General features: G+C 40.1%; 2 long non-coding RNA genes across 3 annotated transcripts; one reads left to right on the forward strand and one right to left on the reverse strand.

Moving 5' to 3' along the window:
- Positions 1-5582: 5582 nt before the first annotated feature.
- On the forward strand, positions 5583-22384 carry LOC138756205 (uncharacterized). The gene is made up of 4 exons (XR_011352857.1): positions 5583-5738; positions 19507-19578; positions 21499-21878; positions 22303-22384. It is a non-coding gene; the product is annotated as an uncharacterized lncRNA (long non-coding RNA).
- On the reverse strand, positions 5730-12781 carry LOC138756203 (uncharacterized). 2 transcript variants are annotated; one of them, XR_011352855.1, is made up of 3 exons: positions 12665-12781; positions 7732-7902; positions 5730-6029 (listed from the first exon to the last, which is right to left on the reverse strand). It is a non-coding gene; the product is annotated as an uncharacterized lncRNA (long non-coding RNA). The 2 variants fall into 2 exon arrangements; XR_011352854.1 differs by lacking the exon at positions 5730-6029 and having other exon boundaries at positions 7708-7902.
- Positions 22385-22856: the final 472 nt, after the last annotated feature.

The raw sequence follows: 22856 nt of genomic DNA on the forward strand, positions 1-22856 counted from the left end.
TGAATTCATTGGCATCAATAGAAATAAATGGTTATAACAAGATAAAATACAAATGCAAGAGTAGGCCATTGGGTATTTTATTGACCACCAGCCAAAATATTTATGTCTTATAATATTCCTGTTTTTCCTCTGTACCCCTTGGTCCCTTTAGCTATATGGAGATAACGAAGGAATAGGATAATGAAAAGAGGAATAGGGTATGAACTATCAGGAATTATAGAAGCATCATTGCAAAATGATAAAGGTTAATAATTAACTATTCCAGATATTCTATTTTCAGAGAAAAATGATGATGGTTAGCCTTGATTTTAAAGAATGGAATGAATGCAGGAAGAGGAGGATCAAGTAATTGGGAAGTATAATCATTTTATATGAAAATAAGAAACAGCAAGAAGCAAAATGGGAGTTGCATATAGACTCCCCAAATATAATGACAACCGTTGATATTGAGAAATTAGAGGTGAATGTAATAATCAAATATTTATGGAAATTTTCAATCAACATGTAACTGGTTAAACAGTCACTGTAACAGTGTGGAGGATAAACCATCAAGTGCATTTTAGATGGTTTTCTAAATCTGTGTAATGAGGAATCAAGCAAACAAACTTTTTTAGATTTAATGTTATGCAATAAGAAAAAGATTCATTGATAACCTGTTTTTTTTTAATGAATCTTTGGGGAACACTAATCATAATTGATGATTCATAGGCATACAGCTATACAACCTGAAAACAGGATCTTCACCCTAACACATCCATGACAATCAAGATGCTCTTCTGAACTAGTCCCAATTGCCTGTGCTTGGCTATTATTCCTCTAACCTGTTCCTATCCATGTATCTATCCAAATGCCTCTTAAATGTTGTAGTTGCACCTTCAACCATCACTTTCTTTGGCAGCCACCATCCTCTGTGTGTCTCTGAGGTCCCACCCCCTCATTAAGGGCTCTCCTACCCTGTGTAAAGACTGTTATGATTCACCAAATCGATACTCATCATGATTTTGTATATCTCAATATGAAAGTGCTTCATTGCCTTTGGAATATGGAAGGATGAGTGACCATCTTGTAGGATTTTTTTTTAAGGAGCTTGAAAGGGTAAATGCAGAATGGATGTTTCCCTTGGCTGGGATGTCTAGAATTAGGGAACACTGTTTCAAAACAAGGGGTCATCCAGTCAAGCTGGAGATGAGAAGATATTTCTTCACTGAGAGGGTGAGTTAGACATTAGGGCAGTCAAGTCATATAGGATTCATATAGGAAAGTAGAACAGGGTAAAATGTCATTTATGAGGTTGTAGTGGGGCAAGCGGTCACAGCTCGGTGTGGGCCGAATCGCGCAGTTTACTCACCTAAGAAGATGGTGTGGGCCCTCCAAAGTCTTGGGGCAGAAAAACGCGCTTTTGGGATGTTTCACGGACGTGCTGTGACGTCGCTTCCAGTTTTGGGCTTCTCAACTGGAAGTGAAGTAAAAGAGGGCGGATTGCGTGATTAAAGGCATTCTACCGAGAACTCTTGAGAGGTGAGCATTTATTTGGTAGCACTGCTGTGGCAGACACACATAGGTGTCTCCGACAGGTTCCAACGACATTGAAACCTTTTCAACAACTTGTTAGCCATGCAGGATGCAGCTTCAACTGCAGCTGCTATTAATGCTGTGGGGGTTAACCTCCCACCCTTTTGGGAACACCAGCCAAGGGCTTGGCTTCAGCTAGCTGAAGATCAATTTAACCTGAAAGACATTGTCTCTGAAGATACAAGATTCTGGCATGTGGTTGGCACCCTGGATTCCACTATGGCTGTAAAGGTGAGCCGGTATCTTGACAACTTACCAGCGGACTGGAAATATACGCAGTTCTATCGATTTTTACTAGACATGCTGGAGCTCAGCAAGCATGAGTGTGGTATTTGGGTCCTGAATATGCAGAGGTTTGGTGACAGGAGGCCTCGGACCTTATAATGGAAATAATTGCATTTGCTAATGGCCACACTGACTGTTTTCAATTTGAGACACTGTTTCTGTCCAAACTCCCAGTACATGTCTCCTCTGCCATTGCCAAAATGGACTTTAGTGACCCATCGTAGTCACCCAAGTGGCTGATAGGCTGTATGTCATGCCCAAGCAGAGTGCAATGCATATGCAGCTGATATATATGGCAGGTACTGTTCCAGTACCCTGGGCACTTCCACAACCGTGTGCACCTCCTGCTGCAGCAGCGTAACCAAAGAGGACCAACTGTCTTGATAAAAGAAGAGACTGGTGTTTCTATCACTGCTGCTGGGGTAGAAATGCCCGAAGGTTTGTGCCTCCATGTACTTACCCGGCCAATAGGTCAGAGGACCTGATGGGAAATGACATGGCCAGCTGTCATTAGTGGCCTCGGTGGCTGGCGCTTGAACTGGCCTTCTGTGCTTGTGCAACAGCCATGACCAGAGAGAATTTCTGATTGACACAGGTGCAGAGCTCAGCCTGATGCTCCCCTCATTCTTTGAGAAGATGCAAAGGCCCAAGGGGACCCCATTGCAAGGGGCCAACAGAACGTCCATCAGCACTTGCATCACGTGCCAGGTTACCATCTGTGTGGAAGGCGTGACTTTCCTTTGGAACTGTTTGATTGCTACGGTGGGTCAGGCCATCCTTGGAGTGGACTTCCTCAGAGCACATGAGCTGTTGGTGGATGTGAAATGTAGTCAGCTAATCCATGCCACCACACTTCAGATGTATCCCTGTTGTTCCGAAATCATTTCTTTGCCTCTCTTGGAGTGCAAGCTCTGGACTTGAATGAATAGACTGCACTATTGGACAAGTTCCCATCACTTTTGGCCTCCAGTTTTCGCGGCACCTTGACAGCCCATGGAGTGGAACATTACATCGAAACTGCGGGGCCACCTGTTCATGCCAGGGCAAGGAGACTCCCACCTAACAAATATCTTCAAGCTAAAATGGAGTTTAAAGCTATGGAAGAAATGGAAATCATCCGATGTTCAAAGAACCTTTGGGCATCGCCTTTGCATATGATCCTGAAGCAACTGGGTGGTTTGCGTCCAAATGGTAATTACTGATGCTTGAATAATGTTATGGTTCTAGACAGATACCCTGTCCCACACATACAGGACTTTGCTGCTCGTCTTCATGGCTGTCACATTTTCTCTACGGTGGATCTGGTGAAAGGATATCACCAGATTCTAATGCATCCAGTGGATGTTCCAAAAACGGATATAATCACATCGTTTGGCCTATTTGAGTTTTTGCGCATTCCCCTTGGCTTCAAAAACGCAGCCCAAACTGATGGATGTCTTTGGCAAAGACATGGACTTAGTGCTTATCTTGGTAATATGCTCATTGCTAGCCCAGATGTTCAGTTGCACAAACTCCATTTGTCACATCTATTTCTATGTTTGAAGAAATATGGCCTCACGGTGAACCACATTAAGTGTCAATTCAGCCTCACCGTCATTGATTTCCTGGGACATCATATAATACCTGGGGGGCAAAGCCTCTTCGGCAGAAGGACGATGCCAACTAGCGCTTCCTCAGACCAGTCATGGCTAAAGGGCTTCAGAAATCTCTGGGTATGGTGATGTCTGGCTTCTGCTTACATGTTGTGCCCTCTGTTTGCATTGCTCAGGGCAGGACCCCAGAAGTTGACTCTGCATTTAAAGCAGCCAAAGCAGCATTCGTAGATGCTGCTTTGCTGTCATATTCTAATATTTCAGCCCCGTTGCCGTTCATTGTGGATGTCTCTGATAGGGTGATCGGTGCTGTGTTGGACAGTTCATTCAAGGTCATTGGCTCCCTCTAGCATTTTTTAGCAAGCACCTCAGGCTGCCGCAACTCAAATATAGTGTATTTGATCGGAAACTGTTGGCCCTTTATCTAAAGGTGAGGCATTTATGATTGCATGCTGGAGGGCAGGCCATTTATGGCCTATACAGACCATAGGCCTCTGAAATTTGCCTTCAAGAAGATTTCTGACCACCAGATAACAGCAGCAGTCATCTTTTATCTCATAATTCGTCATGGATGTCTGGCACTTGGAGGGGAAGACAAACTTTGTGGCTGATGCATTGTCCAAACCCTCCATCTGGACACTTAGTGTTGGCTTTGATGTGGCAAAATTGGCTGTAGACCATTTGGCAGATCAGGATGTGCGGAATTTACCGGACACAATCACAGGGTTGAAGGTGATAGATTTTCAGCCACACCCTCAGGGCTCCATGTTATTGTGTGACACTTCCTCCAGTCTACCTCACCCCATTATCCCAATATCCTGGTGACGGTGTCTATTTGACTCCATTCATGGCTTTTCCCATCCTTCCATTAGAGCCAAGGTGCACCTTACGTCCTCCAGATTTGTTTGGCATGGGCTGAGAAAGGATGTCACACTGTGGGCCAGGTCTTGTGTGGCCTGTCAGCAGTCCAAAATGCATAGACATACAAAGGCACCGGTGCAAAATTTTTCTCCCGTGGAGTCCCGGTTCGATCACGTGCACGTCAACCTTGTTGGTCCTCTACCAATAAGCAGGGACATGAAGCATCTGCTTACTGTGGTCGACCATCTTATGTGATGGCCAGAAGCCATTCCTCTTCCCCCCAGTGATTCTGAAACCCATGCGCAGGCATTCCTCAACCACTGGGTGGCGAGATTTGTTGTTCCCACACACATCATGTCAGATCATGGAGCCCACTTTATGACATCCTTATGTCCTTATGGACTGGTTTGGAGGATTTCTGTGGAAGTCAATTACATCATACCACTGCCTATCACCCAGGCATCTTAAGTCCACCTTGAAAGCCAGACTCATAGGCCTCAATTGTATGGATCATTTACCTTGGGTGCTACTGGGGATAAGGACTGCGTTGAAAGAAAATTTGCCTGTTTCATCAGCGGAAATGGTTTATGGTGCCCCTCCAATTGTTCCATGTGACCTGCACTTCAACCAACCAGATGAAGATTTTGATGAGTTTAATGTTCTGCAGAGACTTCGAGACCGGGTGGCTGCATGAAACCCTCCTCCAGTGAGACGCCATGGAGATCTGCCATCCCACATTTCAGAGGACCTGCGTTCAGCAGAGCATGTATTTGTCCATTGGCAAGAACAAGGCATTCCACTATGAAGGCAATATGAGGGACCTTTCAAGGTTTTGTGGCGTGACAGCGTAATGTTCACATTGAACATTGGCAAGAGAACAGTCTTATTGACAGTGGGCTGTTTAAAGCACACACTCTTGGACTTATCATTATTTATGCCGTATCCTTCCCTAAGGCTCAGAGGTTGCTCTCCCAAGTCTACTGCATGTGCACGTCTTAAAGGGGATTCTGGGGGCGGCTGATATAATGGGCCGCTCAGTTGCGGCCAGCGATGGGCCGAATCTCCATGGTGTACTCACCTGAGAAGACGGTGTTTGCCCTCCAAAGTCTTTGGACAGAAAGACTTGTCTGGATGCTTCAGGGATGCGCCGTGATATCACTTCCGGTTTCAGGTTTCTGAAGCGGAAGTGATGTAAAGAGGGTGGATCACATGATTAAAGACATTCCACCAGGAACTGCGAGTAGTGAGCATTTATTTGATTGTGCTGCTGTGGCAGGTGCTACAAGGCCTCTGAAAAAACAGAACATCTCCAGTGGGGAAATGCCTTCTAACCTTTTTATGATTTAATAATAAATGAATGCCAAGCCAGCAATATTCACTTACTAAGAATGGAAAAGGAAGTCCTATTCTGAAGCAATTTTATTTTACGTAAGTTCAATGCAGAATTACAGCGAAAATAGAGCATAATAGTTTGCAATCTAGGCCATTTGTATATATCAAGGTTTATAATTTTCTCTTGCTCCATTTCACCTAACATTATTTCATGCTTCAATACTTTTCTCCGTGATGTGCTCATTTAGCTTCTTCTTGTCGATATTTAAGATACTTATGTAATTGTGAGAGCAAATTCCATTTTGGTGTAATTGATTTTGTCCTGCATCCTCTTTTCTGCTGTATAATTTACAGTTCTTTGTTACCTCTCTGTGGTTATTTGATTAGCTGAATAAATAAAAGATAATTGAGGAAATTCACAATGCTGGAGAAACTCACCAGATCTGGGCACTCTCCAGCTGGATGGCATTAACATCCACTTCTCTGACATCTGTTGGACCACTCCCCATTTACCCCCTCTTCCCCATTCCTCAGTCTCCTTCCCTCCAGCACTCCACCCCCTTCCCTTTCCATTATCAGAGCTATTTTCCCTTCCCCTGTTTTCTCTTGTGCTCTCCTCTTATCCACATCTTGTCTGTGGGTCTGTGCTCTTCACCCTGTTCTCCACCCTTTTATTCAGGTGCTTGCCTACATTTTGCTGATACCTTGATGAAGGGCTCAAGTCAGAAATGTTGGTTATGTATCTTTATCTTTATTATGTAAAGTTTGCTGTTTGACCTGCTGTTTTTCCTGTATATACATATGTGTTGTGTGTGTGTTTGTCCATACTGTATATTTCCTATATATCTGTGTATGCACATTCCAATATTTCAGCATAATCCTTCAAAAAATGATGAAGCTATTAATGCCTTATAATCTTTAGTGAGAAGCTGTGATGGGTTTTATAGTTTGTTTCCGCAACATCACCATGATCTTGCACAATTACGCCCACAAACACATGAGCGTATACACACGCGTGCGCGCGGGTGCAATGAAATACAATTTTTCTTTATCTGACTCATCAGCCTTTGGAAATGACATAATTGCTTTCTGCTGTTATGATTTACTAGAGGAAGTTAAATGAAAAATATGTATAATCTCAGAAATGATTCTGTTTGTTAAAACTAAAATATTGATTTATTTGTGCCCAAAATGTTGAAATGATTCAGAATTTGCTTCAAAGTATCTGCTTAGTATCTAACATCTGGCGAGCTGAAGCTTACAAAGTAATTTGAAGTGACACAGATAAATCAATATGATATAATGTGAGGATGCCCAAAGCACCTGTCATCATATCACATTCATTAATCCATGTCTTATTTAGAGATTAATGTTTTTCATTTATTTCCATGTAAGTAAGTGGGGTATATGTTACAACATTCATTTCTGTATTATGCCATACCAAAGTTTAGTGGAAATTGGAAAATAATTCAAATCTGTTTTTCCAGTGCAACTTCAGTGAAATGGATCATAATGTCACTATATTTATCAAAGATCGGACCATTACTGATCACTTTCCTTTAACTATTTCCACAAACATTGTGGTTCCTCTTATTTCTCCCGACTGGCATGTCAAAGATGAGTAAGCATCAACTTAAAGTTGTTGCTTAAAGAAATAAAATGTTGGATTTACACAATATCCTTCATGACCTCAGGAAGTGATGATAAATTTGCTGCATTAGGAGAGTTGCTGCTGCTTGCAAGGCTCTACCGCAGGAAATATTACTGATATTCACCTTTTAATGAAAGTCGAAGTTAACTTTCCAAAAGCAGTTGAAGTGCACAACTTTTAGGGGTAGTTTGTGAAGAGACAAATAGCCTCATGAGCTGTATATTTCTGTGGATTTGAAACTCTCATAACAAATGTCAGTTGAGCAAAAGGAGTTTGTTGGCAGAACATAGTTAATTTGCCTGAATATATTGAAGATCCTATGCTTAGGGAAGAGAAATCAATTAATTCTGCACTTGATTGATATTGGCTGTCTGCTACCAGAGGAGTGAACAAAGGGACAACGGAACAGTAGTAAACAATTCAACCTCAGTGGCTTACATTTCTTTTCAATTAGACCCTGGCTGACCTATGCTTCAGCTCCATTTATCCACCACTCGAGAGCTGCAATTGACCGACCATCCCAAGCCACATTTAGGTAAAATTGCTTTCTGATTTTTCTCCTGATTGGCCCAGCTCCAATTTTAAGATTATGTCCCATGGTTCTTGACCCTTACAAACAAAAAAAAATAACAGGTAAAATCTAATAAAATAATGCTCAATATTTTATAGTTCTCAAACAAAATACCTCCTCTGAGACTTATACTGAAAAGGATATTGCTCACAACTCAATGCAGGACCAGGTTGAATTCAGCCCCTTGGTGGGAAATTGTATATCAACAAATTTGGTTTAAGTCTACACCACCATCCATTGCCATAGGGTGCTCATTGTAGGCATGTCACTGCCACAGCCCTATCCTTATCCTCCGATATGCTCCTGAGACCAGGAGTATCCAGAGTAAGCGTCTCAAGTCACTGTAACAATACGACCTTGGAGTTTTGGCAAAAATGCTCTAAATGTTCCAACGGATCAGTGAACCAATGTTTGTGTATTGCTCCCAGTTCAATAGCCCTGAGGCCAAATTACATTTGGTTTATAATGTTGGGCAGGCCATGTGGTTGATGTGCTCAACACCAGAATCCTAAAACAGACAATCCATTCTCAACTCTGTCATGGGAAAAGGATATTAGATGAATGAAGAGAAATATATAAGAATGTGCTCTAAAGCTCCATGAAATATACAATGTCTCGACTGAATCCTAGGAACTTCTGGTCCATGATCAGTCAAAGCCAAGAACAAGATTCTGGGATGGTATTGAGAACTATTACCTAAGGGCAAATTAAAGCCCCATGTGTGCTTCAGTAGGAGCACACAATGTTACAAAATATTCCACCACATATCCCATTCTGTCTGTAGGAAGGTCTGGTAATTCCACATTATCCTCAAGAGCTACATCAGAACCCCCAAAGCAGGATAAGAATTAAATTATCCTGAGGCTTGAAGGACTGCTTCAGAAGAAAAAAAAGAGCAAGATGACAGGATTCTACATTTTGAAATTTTATCTTGCCGATGGTAATATTTTAAAGGGGCAAATATCCCAAATGTTTGGATAGATTCTAACTAGAACCCTATTTCATCTTTGGGTGCAGTGGACACTGACAATCCATTCACTCCTCAAATTACTAGAAGCCTATCTAAGGTACAGATCTCAATAACAATAATACCATCTTGGATTCTAAGGATTACGTGATTGCAGTAAATGGATGGGAAGCAACAGGAGCACATGGCAAGGATCTTAGTTTTTGAATGACAATGTGTTGATCTGGCCAGTCCAATTTCCATAATCATCCTTTCACCCGATATCATCCTTTATTCAAAGCTTGGGTTGGGTTGGATTACCAGAGGACATCTGTCTAAGGTCAGAGGAGATGTCAGATGTAGATTTTTATGCATAGTGGTGGGTGTCTGGAGTGATGGAGTGCCAGGTGTTGTGGTGGAGACTGGTACAATAGGAACATTTAAACATTTCTTAGAAAAGCATATGGATGTAAGAAAAATGGAGAGTATGGACTCTAAGGGAGGGAAAGGTTAGGTTGATGTGGAGTAGACTTATATAGGCCGGCACAACTAAATGGACGAAGAGTTCATATTGTGCAGTACTGTTCTATTTTATAGAAACTTTCTCCTATGGAATAACTTCCTGGGTCACATATTCAAAGCATTTCTCAAAAAGGAGGAACCATTGCAGGTATCTTTGTCTGTCATTCACAATTCTGATTTTGTTTCTTACTTAATTAATTTACTCATTCTTTCTCTGTGAACAGAAATAATTCTCTTGTTCTTCTAGTAACCAACAGAGCACCTTCTAACTAATGTCTAATCTGCAGCATGGCAGACTGTCAGATTTATGTCTGTCAAGTTTATGGCAGCTCTCATAAATCCTATTGATCCCATTTACTGATATATTTCCCTCACTTAGTCTAGACATTTGCTTACTTTCAAACAAAACTGTCTGATCCACCTACCAGCAGTCTCAATAGTAACTGTAGGGATTTGACTTTGGACAAACAATGGCTTGATTAGTGGAGTTATTTGCTAATTGTCTAGATGGCCACCATGTGATTCTTTGGCCATGCAGGGGGTCAGATTTTTCAAGAATTAGCATTGTTGAATGAACACAGCTTTTCAGCAATGCTGGAGGTTCCTTTATACACTGAGACCGCTGAATGGGTTGGTGTAAAAATGAGTGTCTACCTCAGTCTAGGTTTTGTGGGTAGAAGTAAATTTCCTAAACATAATGTGCACATATCATCGGTTCAGAATCCTGGAGTCAATCAGTATTGAACAAGCCCCTCGACCCAACTCATCTGTGCTGACATTCTGTCTAGCCAACTTTTTGAGTTGGCTTTCTGATCTAGTCCCATCTGACTACATTCTTCTAAACCCTACTTATTAATATATATCTTTCCTAAAATCTTTTGAAATTCATAATTGTGCCACTTCAGTGCTTCCTCTGGAAGTTTGTTGTAGTTCATGGACTCTACTTTTAAAACTCTCTTTCTTTCACCTTAAGCCTACACCTGGTTGTTATATAATTGTATGTCCAGGATAAAGACCATGAGAATTTAGTTTATCCACACCTTTCATTATTTTATATATCTCTATTATGCTGCCCCTCAGTCTTCTAAGCTCCAAATAATAAAGACCTAGCTTATCCAGCCTCTCTATATTACTCATGCCCGCAGCTCTAGAAACATCTTGGTCCATCTCTTATGCACTCTTTCCAGTTTATTAACATCTTTCTTAAAACTGGATGACCGTTGGTGATCAGATCTGTCAATTACCAAGAGATATGCAGGATAAATAATTAAATGAAGAACAACATTTTAATGATTTGGCTCATAATTGATCACAGTGAATTGACCCTCGTTTGTAGGTGAGTGGTATAATCTTGGGGTGGGAGGAGTTGATGGGATTACTTAGGATTAGTTTTGGATTTGTATAGATGGGAGTTTGAGGATCTGTTTTGATGCCATATGATTTGGACTCCATGTCTCCAAGATTTTCAACTTCCTCCTTCTTCCCTGATGACTGACATGGAGATAAAATAGCACACCAGTCCCTTACCCAAAACAAGAAGACAACCAAGAAATCCCATGAAAGGTTTCCATGTCTATCACCTGCAAAGGGCAGATGAAGGCCATTCATATGCCAACAATATTGGATTGGCTCAGATTCTATCACAAGGTCAGCTTCCCATACTTCTTTGGCTATTTAGCAGAATCACAGGTATTTCTTGAATAGAGCATGCTGTGATCACAACTACATGAAGAGTGGCTGGCATACATTGGGTTGCATGAAGCCACTTGATGATGCAGAACATAATGCTCCCCCAAGCAGGAAAAAAAACCAACTGGCATGACTTTACAGCTCTAAATTAATAAAAGACGTGTTACAGCATTGGCTGCAAAATGAATGCTAAAGTGATGCTGATTATTGCTACTGGAGTTCAAAGGAAAATATCATCTCACAGGCTGAGTAAATAAGCAGTGTAAATTGAAACTGTGTTGGAGTGAGAGACAAATGGAACAATTATTTTGAAAGTGCAGCAGTTGCAGAAACATGGCTCCATAATTAAAGGAATGTAGCACATTTCAAAATAAAGGAAAAGGAAATGCATCAGAGCAAGAGTAATTTAACTTCAAATGTCATTGTACGTGGAGTGATATTAGGTTAGTTGCTCCATTCAACATTTCCAAATTTCTTGGAGGAGCAGAATTTATAAGAAATAGAAAAAATTCTTGCCCTATTACAAGCCTATAGACACCCACATCTATCTCAGTGTTTAGTCGCTTACCCTGTCTCCAGTAAGGATTCTAAACACGATTTGCTTTTTCATTTCCATTAACCAGGCCCTACACTTTGCACTTTCCCACGCAACAGCAAGATATACAATACTTGCTCTTTTACCTAATCCATTCTCACAAGAAGGGACAAGGTAAAAGAACAGGTGTTGCAAATTTCATGTGAAGCGGTAATTCATTTGCATTTCTTTTGGGCTTGTGAATTCAGTGCTCATCGTATAATCTCTCCTCTCCATTAGAGAAATCAGATGCATGTTGGGTGATCATTTAGTGGAGCATTATTGTTCAGCAGACTCTGATCTTCCAGTGGCCTGTTAGTTTAATTCCCCATCATTTTTTTCCATTTTGACCTATCTCCCTGCAGCTTCCTATACTGTTCCAATAGTATCTAATAAAAGCATGAGGAACAATATGTCATCTTCTATTTGGACGTATTATAAGTAATGTACATCTTCTCTTTGTATCAGAATTGGCCAGTTCTACAGTAGGTTATCTACTTCACTGATATTGCCTGATCTGTGAGGTATGTTCCACACGAATGATTTGAATTTTATATTTATTACATGCCTCTTTGCTTGCTTTCTCTCCATCTCTAAGCTCTCATTGCATTAACAGATGTTTCATCGTCATCTTATCACTCAGGCAACTCTGGCCATTCCCCACTAGAGATATTCCTTTTGTCTTGTCCATTCTTTCCCAACTCACTCTGCAAACATAAAATTAACTTACTTTGTTTCCCTTTCCACACAGGCTGAGTAATCTGGTAAGTTTTCCAGGATGTTCTGTTTTATTTCAGAACTAATGCCATTCATATGTGTATTTTTAAATGAAGATTTTTAAATTTAGAGTTACATTATGGTAACAGACCCTTCCAGTCCATGAGCCCATGCCACCCAAATACAACAATTAACCGACAAAACCCCTATGTTTTTGGAGGGTGGGAGGCAAACGGAGCTCCCGGAAGAAACCCATGCAGGTCAAGGGTAAAATGTACAATCTCCTTACAGTCATTCAAACCTGGGTTTGCTAATCATCCTTTAACATAGAGTCAAGAAAATGTGGTAGTACCGATTCAAAGCTGATATCCGTGATGTCAGGTTTTCTTTGTATTGATACAAATACAAGCAATGTGACAGAGATGAAGCTATAAACAGAAAATCCTTTATCAAAGGCATTGTTGCTCAACCAAACAGCATCATGTATAACAATCAACTGAGGTCATAGTTACTCACTTCTTACAATTACCCTTGCATATACACAATACTGGTTCTGCTTTATGATGAAATAACCCCACAAAAATCATCAACTATTTGCATATACAAAGTAATGCAATAGATTATTCATTTTTTTGCATATATAAATTCAAACAGCTAAAAATGTAACCCATCTACTTCTTGTTCTTAACTGTAGAAGATCACTTGTCATTCCTGAAATCAGGATCAGAATTTAATGGCATGAACATGTGTAATGAAATTTATTTTTAGCGGCAGTATTACAGTGCAAAATTGCTATAAATAACATTTTTAAAAGTAGAAAAAAAAACATTAATACAGAGAAAAGTGTGGTTCATTGTCCATTCAAAATCCTGATTGCAAAGGGGAAAATGTGGTGTTTGTCATCAGGCTCCTGTACCTCCTTTCTGAAGGTAGCAGTGAGAAGAGGGCATGTCCTGCGGAGCTGGGGGTGGGGGGGGGAGGTGGGGGTGTGGTGAGGGTCCTTGAGGATAAAGGCTGCTTTCTTGAGACACTGTGTCTTGCAGATGTCCTTAATTGATTGAAGGGTGATACCATTGATGACACTGGCCAAGTTCACAACTCTGTTGTCTTTTTCAGTCATGTGCATTGACCAGACGATGATGCAACCAGTCTGAATGCTCTTCAGTGTACACCTATAGAAATGTGTAAGAGTCTTTGGTAACATTCCAAATCTCCTCAAACTCCTCACGAAATATAGCTACTGTCAAACCGTCTTCATGGTTACATCAACATTAAGCCTCCAAGATGAATCTTCAGGGATGTTGACACAAAGGAATTTGAAGTTCTTAAATTTTTCCATTGCTGACCCCTCAGAGAGCACTAGTTCAAGTTTTTCTTATTTCCCTCTTCCTGAAGTCCACAATCAGTTCTTTAGTTTTGCCAACGTTAAGTGCAAAGGTTGTTGTTGTGACACGACTCAACCCCATCTGATCTGTCTTACTTCTTAACACTTCTTTATTGCCGTCTGTGATTCTGCCAAAGACTGTGGTGTATTTTACAAATTTGTAAATGGAATTTGAATTGTGTCTAGCCACATAGTCGAGTGGGTAGAGGAGTGGGCTAAGCAAACATTCTTGATGTACACTTATGTTGATTGTGTGTAAGAAAGAGATGTTGTTTCTGAGTCATATTTACTGTGGGCTTCAGATGAGGCAGTCAAACATCTAGTTGTAGGGGGAGGTGTAGAGGCCCAGGTTTTGAAGCTTATTAACCAGTACTGAGGGTATAATAGTGTTGAAAGTTTAGATATAGTCGATGAAAAGCAATCTGATGTAGATGATGATTTTGACTAGGTAATCTAGAGCTGAATGGAGAACTTAGTGAGATTGCATCAGTTGTGAAGCAATTATAGCGGTAGACTAATTGCAGTGGGTCTATGTCTCTAGGTTTGAGTTATTCTGGCCATGACCAACCTCTCAAAGCATTTTATCATTGTAGATGATGAGGGTGGCAGGTCTGCTTAGCAGTTATTGCAATGCTATTGCAGTGCCAGAAACCTTGGTTCGAATACAGCACTGTAAGGTGTTTGAATATTCTCTCCGTGACTGTGTGGATTTCCTCCGGGTGCTCCGGATTCCTCCCACCTTTTAAAATGTATGGGGATTGTAGGTTAATAGGGCCGCATGGACTTGTGGGCTGGAAGGCCCCAATATTGTGCAGTATGTCTACATTTTAAAAATTAAAATAATTAGGATATGATAGTCATTGAAACAGCTCATCTCCTCTTCTTGGACACTGATATGATTTATGTCCTTTGGAAATATCCATTCCATGTGCCTTCAATTTTGGAGGATTAGCTCTTCTGGTAGATCATATGCCATCCACATGATAGTGTTGTTCTCTGCCTCCTGACTCATGGTCTGCCCAGGAATGACTTCATTATAAAAATATCCCTGTTAACTCATATCCACGTTCATTCTGTACCTCCTGTTCTTAGTCATGCTCTATCTGGCTGTAATGTGAATAAACTAATGTAAATGTCTGCCTATGGTCAATAACTTTCGTTGAATAGCTCCTGACTATTATGACTTCATTAATTCCCTTTGGCTCCATCTTGAAGCACCAAGCAAGACTTCAATGTTCTGATCAATCCCATTCCAGTATAACTTTTGATCACTGTTAAAACATGGCCAACATTCACTTGTTGAGCATGGATATCCTTCAGAGGAGCACCTCCAAAACTTGAATTTGGGGCAGCCTCAAATCAATGGTGGCTTGAGAAAGAGTGTGACACCACCCTCTTCCCCCTTCCCCCACCCATCACCAAATTACTCCATTCTGACAAAATATATTTCAAGATCTGCTTCAAATATATTTCTCTTTAACACTTGAAAATTACTCTGTTCCAAAGTAATTTTACCCTTATCATAAATCAGACATGATATTATATTTGAAAAATAGAAAAGCTGCAGATTCTGGAATCTCCAACAGACAAAGAATTGCTGGGGAACCTTGGAGGACAGACAGTATCCATGGGTAGAAGTGTCAGTCAATGAAAGGGTTTTGACTCAAAAAATGTTGATGGTCATTTCTATACCCTGCTGAGTTTCTGCCGCAATTCTTTATCAAGACAGAACATTCTTCTTTGATGAATGGTGAGGGTTGTTCAGATGTAAGCAAAGGAGACCCCACATTTCCTGAGGTGAAACTGCCATTGTCAGAATGACTGAATTCGAAGCAAAAATTGACACCTTCCGTTTATTGTCTGCTACTGGAGTGAACCACATGGCAACTAGAAGCTTCTTAAATCAACAAACATCAAATGTGATATCCTGATTTTTTTTTAACCAATGGTGCATAATTTATTTTTATATGTGGACAAGGGTGTGGGATCCATAGCTCATGATTTCATTACATTGCTGTGTGGAATAGACTCATCAATTTCATAGCTGGATGAATGGAATGCCAGGTACAACAGGTTCTGCAAGTCATAATGGACAAGGTTACCAAGCTTAGCTCTATATAAATCATAAGGCCATTGTTGCTTTTTAATCCAGAGCCATGTCTTCTCTTTGTGTGATAACTTGTTGGAGGGATTCAAAAAATTCAGACTCAGTTAAAATTTTGAGTAATACAGAAGCATCCAAGGAAGCAGTAAAACTCAGTAAAATTGCTCTCTGCACTTATAGTTCCAAAAGAGCTATCAATTTTTCTCAAAAAAGGGTTGTATATTCCATACCCCAGGTAAATAACCTAAAGCTACAGAAGATAACTTCTCTTTTATTTCAGCTGATTGGTCTCTGCAACAATGAGGATGTTATTTTCATTATTAGAGACACCTCTGGTCCCCTTACATTATTTTACCTTTACAAATTTAATGAGCTTTAAGCTCATTTTAACCTATTTGGTGGTTTGTTGTAGTCATACAACCCTCTCTGTTTCCCAAGTCCACATTCAGTTGAACAGAGCATGGGATTGATCCATCTTACCAAAGATCATGAGGTGGAGAGAGGATGTTGGTCATAATCAAATAATCAGATAAGATGAGGATGGAAAAATGTTTCAATTGATAGGTGAGTTGAGAACAAGGGGACAAAACCTAAAGATATGAGGATACGTTTAGGATGGAGATGAGGAAGAATTCCTTATCTTGGAGAGTGTGGGATTCTCTGCCCAGGGAAGATGTGGAGGACAACTTAGTGAATATATTTAAACTACTGATAGATAGATTGTTTTCAAAGAGGGTTATATGGAAAATGCAGATCTGAAACCAGGTCAGCCTTATTTTATTAAATGACAGAGCAGCCTTGATGGACCAATGGCCAGCACCTGCTCCTATTTCTGCTTGAGCTCCCATTAGCCAACCAGAACTCCCCAACCATTATTCCTACAACATGTCTGTTCTTGGACTCAACCATTGTCAAGCAGAGGTCAAATGCAAAATAGAGGATCAACGCATCATATTCCTTCTGGACAGCCATAAATCTAACACCATGAACATTGATTTTTCAAATCTTTGGCAATCTCTCCATCCCCATTAAATTCCACTGTTTCCATCTTTTCTTGGCCTTCTCCTTAATTTTCCCACTCTTCTTTGCTTCCTTTGCAGGTGGTCTCTCCTCTACCTATCTTTTTACCTCTCACACCTTCAGTCCTATCACCCCTGAACTCCTTCCCAAGCTTCTTTCCCCCTTTATTACTCCCTTCCCATTGTATTGACAAAGGGTCCAAACCCAATTCATTGACTGACTGACCATTTCTACCCATGGATGCTGACTGACCTGTTGAGTTCTTGTCTGTTGAAGATTCCAGCACCTTGTCTCTTTTGTGTTTCGCTCTCTGTTATGCATTTTAGCATAGAACATTGACGGTTTGTAGCCTTATTTTCATACATTCTTGCACAGGCCATATTATTGAGTCCTGCATCTTTCCAACTTTCAGATGTATCAGGCACAGTTACTACTCCACTGAGAAAACCGTATTTTCCTTTCCACACAAGATCATTGATCTAGTATTCTCTGTGAGGTGTTTTTTGTTTTGTGTGTGTTCCTGCAAGCACAGGTAATTAGATAATGGTAGAGCTATAGTTGGAAAATTATCCATTGACAGTAGGTATCTCAAAGCTCAGCAACAATGCCCTGTATGACAAAGTCAAAGAAAATACTGCATTTGATCCTAATTTTAAAAAATTAAACATACAGCACTGTTACAGGCCTTTTTGGCTCATGAGCCCATGCCACCCAATTACACCCAAATGACTGACAAACCTGGTGTCAGGGTGGGAGGATACTGGAGTCCCTGGGGAAAACCTATGCAGACAAGGGGAGAACGTACAAACTCCTTACAGACAGTGCGAGATTCTAACCCCGGTCCCGATCACTGGCACTATAAAGGTGTTGAGCTAACCGCTATGCCAACCGTGCCGCCCTTCTGCAAGGTATATTTGCATATTAACTGCAAACAACCCAAAAACACCAGAGTTTGGCACCTAAGGATAGTTGCTCGGGATGCAGAAGTTAGAACATTGTGTTCTGCAGGGATAATTGCCAAGTAAATGCTACCTATCATTTAAATAAACAATTTGGCATGAGGAATTTAAAGTCCCAAACTGAACAGAATGGTCATGGTTTGCTGAATAAATATCAGACAAAACAGTGAAAAACAAACATAACCTATCATAAAAACAGTGTAAACATATTTCATAATTCAAAGTGCCATTGAGCTGGGGTGGCCAAACAGCTGAGAACTGCAACAAAAAATATTCTGAGCTCATTATTACAATTTGAAAATAAATCCAAGTGTTTTTTTCCGAAATATTTTTTTCCCCTTTTTTTTCTTCTTATAAAAGCTGAAGAGCATGAAGAAAACAGCCTCTTATCACCATTGAACCAAAAGGAAATGTAATAAAAACTTTAATCACCCAGATTTTATTTTTCCTGCTGTACGGTTACCAAGAGAAAACTTAGCACATTCATATATGAATAAATGGAACGTCTGTACATAAAGTAAACTTGCGATCCCAGTTCTTGGTTCAATCAGCAGTTATTTTTAATTCTGCTGTTGCTTTTGCAAAGACAAAGTCAGTTTTCATTATCTTCTTAAGTTCTTAGGGTTATAAGTACAAAAGTTACATTAAATAAAAGTTCTACATTGTCATACTTTAAAAATTTTAAAAATTTTAAATTTAAAAGACTCTAGCAAGTTATTTATTGAAGTACCTTGGTCAAAATTCAAGTATTGGAAAATGTTGCCTCTGTAGGATGTGGATATCATTGCAGAAGCCAAAAATTGTTGGCCTTTCCTGATTTCCCCAGAGATTTGCTGATAAGCTGCCTTCTTCAAACAACTGCTCTTCAGGTGGAAGTTCCCACAACTAGAAGAATAGGCTGGTATAATCTGATGTTCTGCCAGATGCAATCTTGTTAAGAAAAAAATTTTGCCTCTAAATTACATTGTTCACAAAAAAAAACATACATTAAAATTGAATTTCTGTGAAACAATTATATTATTTTGGAAGCAAGCTCACCTCATGGTTCCCCCATCAAATAGAATCACAATGCAAAACATTTACAGAGAAAACATGTTCTTTGTTTAAGGTATAGTGCTATTGCAGTGGAGGACATTTGAAAGAGCAGGTTGGAAATAAAATTAAGGGTGAGGAAATGATGGATCTGTTATGAATTTTGACTACTACCAGGTAATAGGAGTTAGAGAATCTCAAGAAACTATTGGCGACGTTTCATCAGTAGGGTCTGTAAGATCATTTGGCGTGGTTGATGAGTTAATCCAGGCAAATCAGTTAAGGAAGTGACTATGATCAGAGAGGACATCAGCAGGGAAGGGAGGGAGGAAAAGAATGTAATCCGCTCTGCACCAACATCCACCTTCAAACTCACATGCTAGAAGCCCAAATAAAAAGAGCCAGTCCTTTGAACTTCAAGTGAAGTGGACCTTCAGTCTCCTATTCATACCTGCAGAGTTTTAAGATCCATGCTAATGTATCAGGGTACTGTCTTTGCACCTTCCTCCATCCTTTTGCTCATGTGCATATCTTGTCAGAAAATTTGGAAAAGGGCCACAGGTGTACAAAATCCTTGCAAACTGTTTAATGAAGGTCAGTTTTGCATCTCAAAAGTGTGGTTAATTGCTTGATTTTGCTGTAATTTGACAGGCTGATGAAAATGTTTCTCATACAAGGTTTGTTTTCGGCTCTAGTAGGTAGGACTGCAGCAGAATGGCATCTGAGAAGATAAAGAGTCAACTCTGAAGTTGAAAGTTTAAAGATAGGTAAGTGAAGTGAATTGATTTTGCTTATTTTGCAAATTTGCAGCATTGTATTTGATGGCACATAGGATCAACTGGCATATAAGAACCCCCTCCCCCCCCCCATTTTTAGTTTGAAATTTTTGGAAAAAATTGTTTTAGTGTATTTATGGGTACCTGTAAGTTGGTGAACGGGTTCCTCCTGCAAAGCCCCTTCTAGATAACACGTGTGTGAATCTTCACTTACCTCACTTAAAATCCTCCAGCCTTCCATGGCCGAGACACCAAAGCCTCCTCACACATGAGCAACATCTGCAACATGTCCTCCTACCTGCCACATACCGAGGTTCAGATCGCTTCACCCCACAGAGCAAACACTGACTGATTGACCGGCGCACTGGGTCTCCAGGGGGGCGTGCGAGTGCGGGAGGGAGAAAAGCTGGTCAACAGGGCAATGGGAAAGCCCCATCATCCTGGGGACCAGATAATCTATTACTTGCTTTGAGGGGACCGCTGGCCCTCGGTGATCTGGCTCCATGTTGAGCCTTTTTTTTTGACGAGCACGGCCCCGCCCTCCCCAAGCAAATTGAATCAGGGGCTGGCAGTGAGTGTGTATAGGACCCGGGGTGGTTTTTGAGGCAATTTTTGAGGGAAAAGATCCCCCCCAGGGGGGCATAAAATACAGTACCTTACCATTCAGTTATTCTCAGCAAAATGAAGCAAACATCAAAATTGCAGTACTGTTCTTGATTTTAAAAAATGCTGTTTTAATGTGAGCATACCAAATGCAGAATAAATGCAGTCCACTTTGTTGATGGATGCCCCAACAAGAGAAAGATATGTTTACCTATTGAACTTGTTCCATTTTTTTTTAATTTGAAAGAAATATAATTCACTGAAAATCACACAAAATATTTATTTAAAATCACAATCTTTATCAAATTAAGCCCATCCCCAGACTGCCTTTAAATAAGGATACAAAGAGCTGCTATAATTTTTTTAAGAATACTATTCCTTAAGAATTACCAATGAAATGTTTAGTGCATTAATTTCAATGCACCGACGTCGAACATGGATTATTCTTGAGATACTTTGAATTATGTGTTGTGAGCATTCAGTTTCCCATTTTTTTAATCTGGTAAAATATTTCATAAGCAATTATATGGTGCTATTTATATGTAAACCATGTAATTGAACCCATGTAATATCGATGTCATAATTATATGCATAAAAACAGACATTGGTGATTGTTATTCTTCACTAAAGAGTTAACATATACTGTATTCTGAAATTCTTAGGCCTTCCTACCACATATTTAATGAAGCCTTCAACAGGTTTACCCAGTTTCTATCTACATTCCTTCCCAAAGCACCACATGTTACTCAGAGGGATGGGAAAGGAACTACAATCCATTGTTTTAATGAGAGAGACTGCAGAACAGCACCTTGCATTTCATTTTGGTTGTTCACAACCAGATAGTATCAACATTGACCTCCAACTTCCCGTAGCCTGACCCTTTGCTTTTCCAAATCTCTCTTGCCCCATTTCTCCTTCTCCTTTCCTTTTCATTCCCCTCCCCACCTGCCCGTCACCCACATTCATTCCTCCAGCTCCTTACCCCTTCGCTTTCTCCTAACAGAGTGCATTTTCCTCGTCTCTTCCTATTAACTCCTAAGTTCTTATTTTTTTCCCATTTCTCCCTCCTTCCACCAACTATCATCTGTCAATCACTTCCCCCCCCCCCCCCCCCCCCCCCACCCTTGCTATTTTATTCAGGCCTCTGCCTGTTCATTGTTACTTCTGATTAAAGGTTTTGGCACAAAAGTTCCATGGTTGTTGGCTGACCTGCTGAGTTCCTCCAGCATTTTGTGTGCTGATTCATTGTTTAATTTCTTTCATATTGCTCTAAATTATTTGGAGCTGATTACCTTTCCTCTCCTTCAGCATCAGATGGACCACACTTAGAATGGCTGTCATCCAGAATGTTTCCAGCTGGGAGTTAATATTAATGTTTATCACCAGTCCAAAAAGGAAGTGTGTGCAGCTTTCTTCTAGCTCCCCCAATCTATCTTCAGGCATCCACCTTCAAGCCTCATCAAGTGTACAACCATAAAAATAAAATGAGAAGCAACATTACTCACGTCTATGGATGAGCAAATTATTGGCATGAGACACTAGAGACAGATGGATAATGCAAGAGAGCAGAGACCTTGTGCTTGACTTTTGTGCCTCTTTATATATCAGGTAGCATTCTAATGAGTATGCATCGTTCTTTACATAGACTCAATATCCATTACATTGTAGAGGGTCCACTACCTGACATGGTAAGCTAATCAAGATTAAATTAAATTTTAATATTTGTTAATTTCAAAATATTTTATCTTTTATATTTGGTGCAACCTGAAAATAAAGCCCAGAAAAATAATGAAAAGAAAATTATTTAAATTTATATTTGATTTGTAAGAATATATTTGAGCTCTATAACCAATTAAATGCTTATGAGGTACAATGATGCAAATTAAGAATTGTGATGTTGCAGTGTCGAATTCTATTTGGTATTTCCTGCAGCCTCATTACCCTAAAGTCCTGCCTTTAATGTTCAATGAATCTGTCCACCCCCTCCCTGGACCCTCTGTTTTCACAATACTGATTTTGATTCCTGCTATTAATTGTATTTGCTAAGCCGCATCACTCAACACTTATGAAAACTGAATTCCTTATGCTTGTATTTTTTTTTCATCTCATCAGCCCTTCCCTCATAATATCATCATTATTATATGGCCCTGGAAAGAATAAATATACATTTTGTGCTGGTCGTACATGCTGGATGCAAATCTAAGGTAATTTTCCTTAGTTTTGTTGGCCTGGTCCATGAATACTGGAATTTCTGAACTTTCTGCAGGTAACATCTTGAAGTTTTAAATGTAACCATTTTGGGTATCTTATTTCAATGTATCAAAGCTGGCTTACCTCACTTCAGGGGTAACATGTGAACAGAAATGCAACAAGCAGACGTCAAGACATTTAGACTGAGGCTATTCACCAAAGCCAGTAAGCTCCTGCGGAGATTCAGCTGCCAAACTTGAAGAGGTTAACTCAAAAACTGAACGAGTCTTCTATCCCTGCATCTATTTCCCAACAATTGGCACAAGGTTCCTTGAGTGTTCAGAATTTATCCTGTGTTAAAAACATGTTTGGTTCATGTTAAAATTATTTGCCTGCAATTCAATAGAACCTTTTCTGACATCTTAAATTAACTCATGACCATTGAAGTACTTTAGGAAGAACAGTCATTGTTGGAA

The sequence above is a fragment of the Narcine bancroftii genome, chromosome 3 (assembly GCF_036971445.1).
Source record: "Narcine bancroftii isolate sNarBan1 chromosome 3, sNarBan1.hap1, whole genome shotgun sequence".
In the NCBI taxonomy this organism is placed as follows: domain Eukaryota; kingdom Metazoa; phylum Chordata; class Chondrichthyes; order Torpediniformes; family Narcinidae; genus Narcine; species Narcine bancroftii.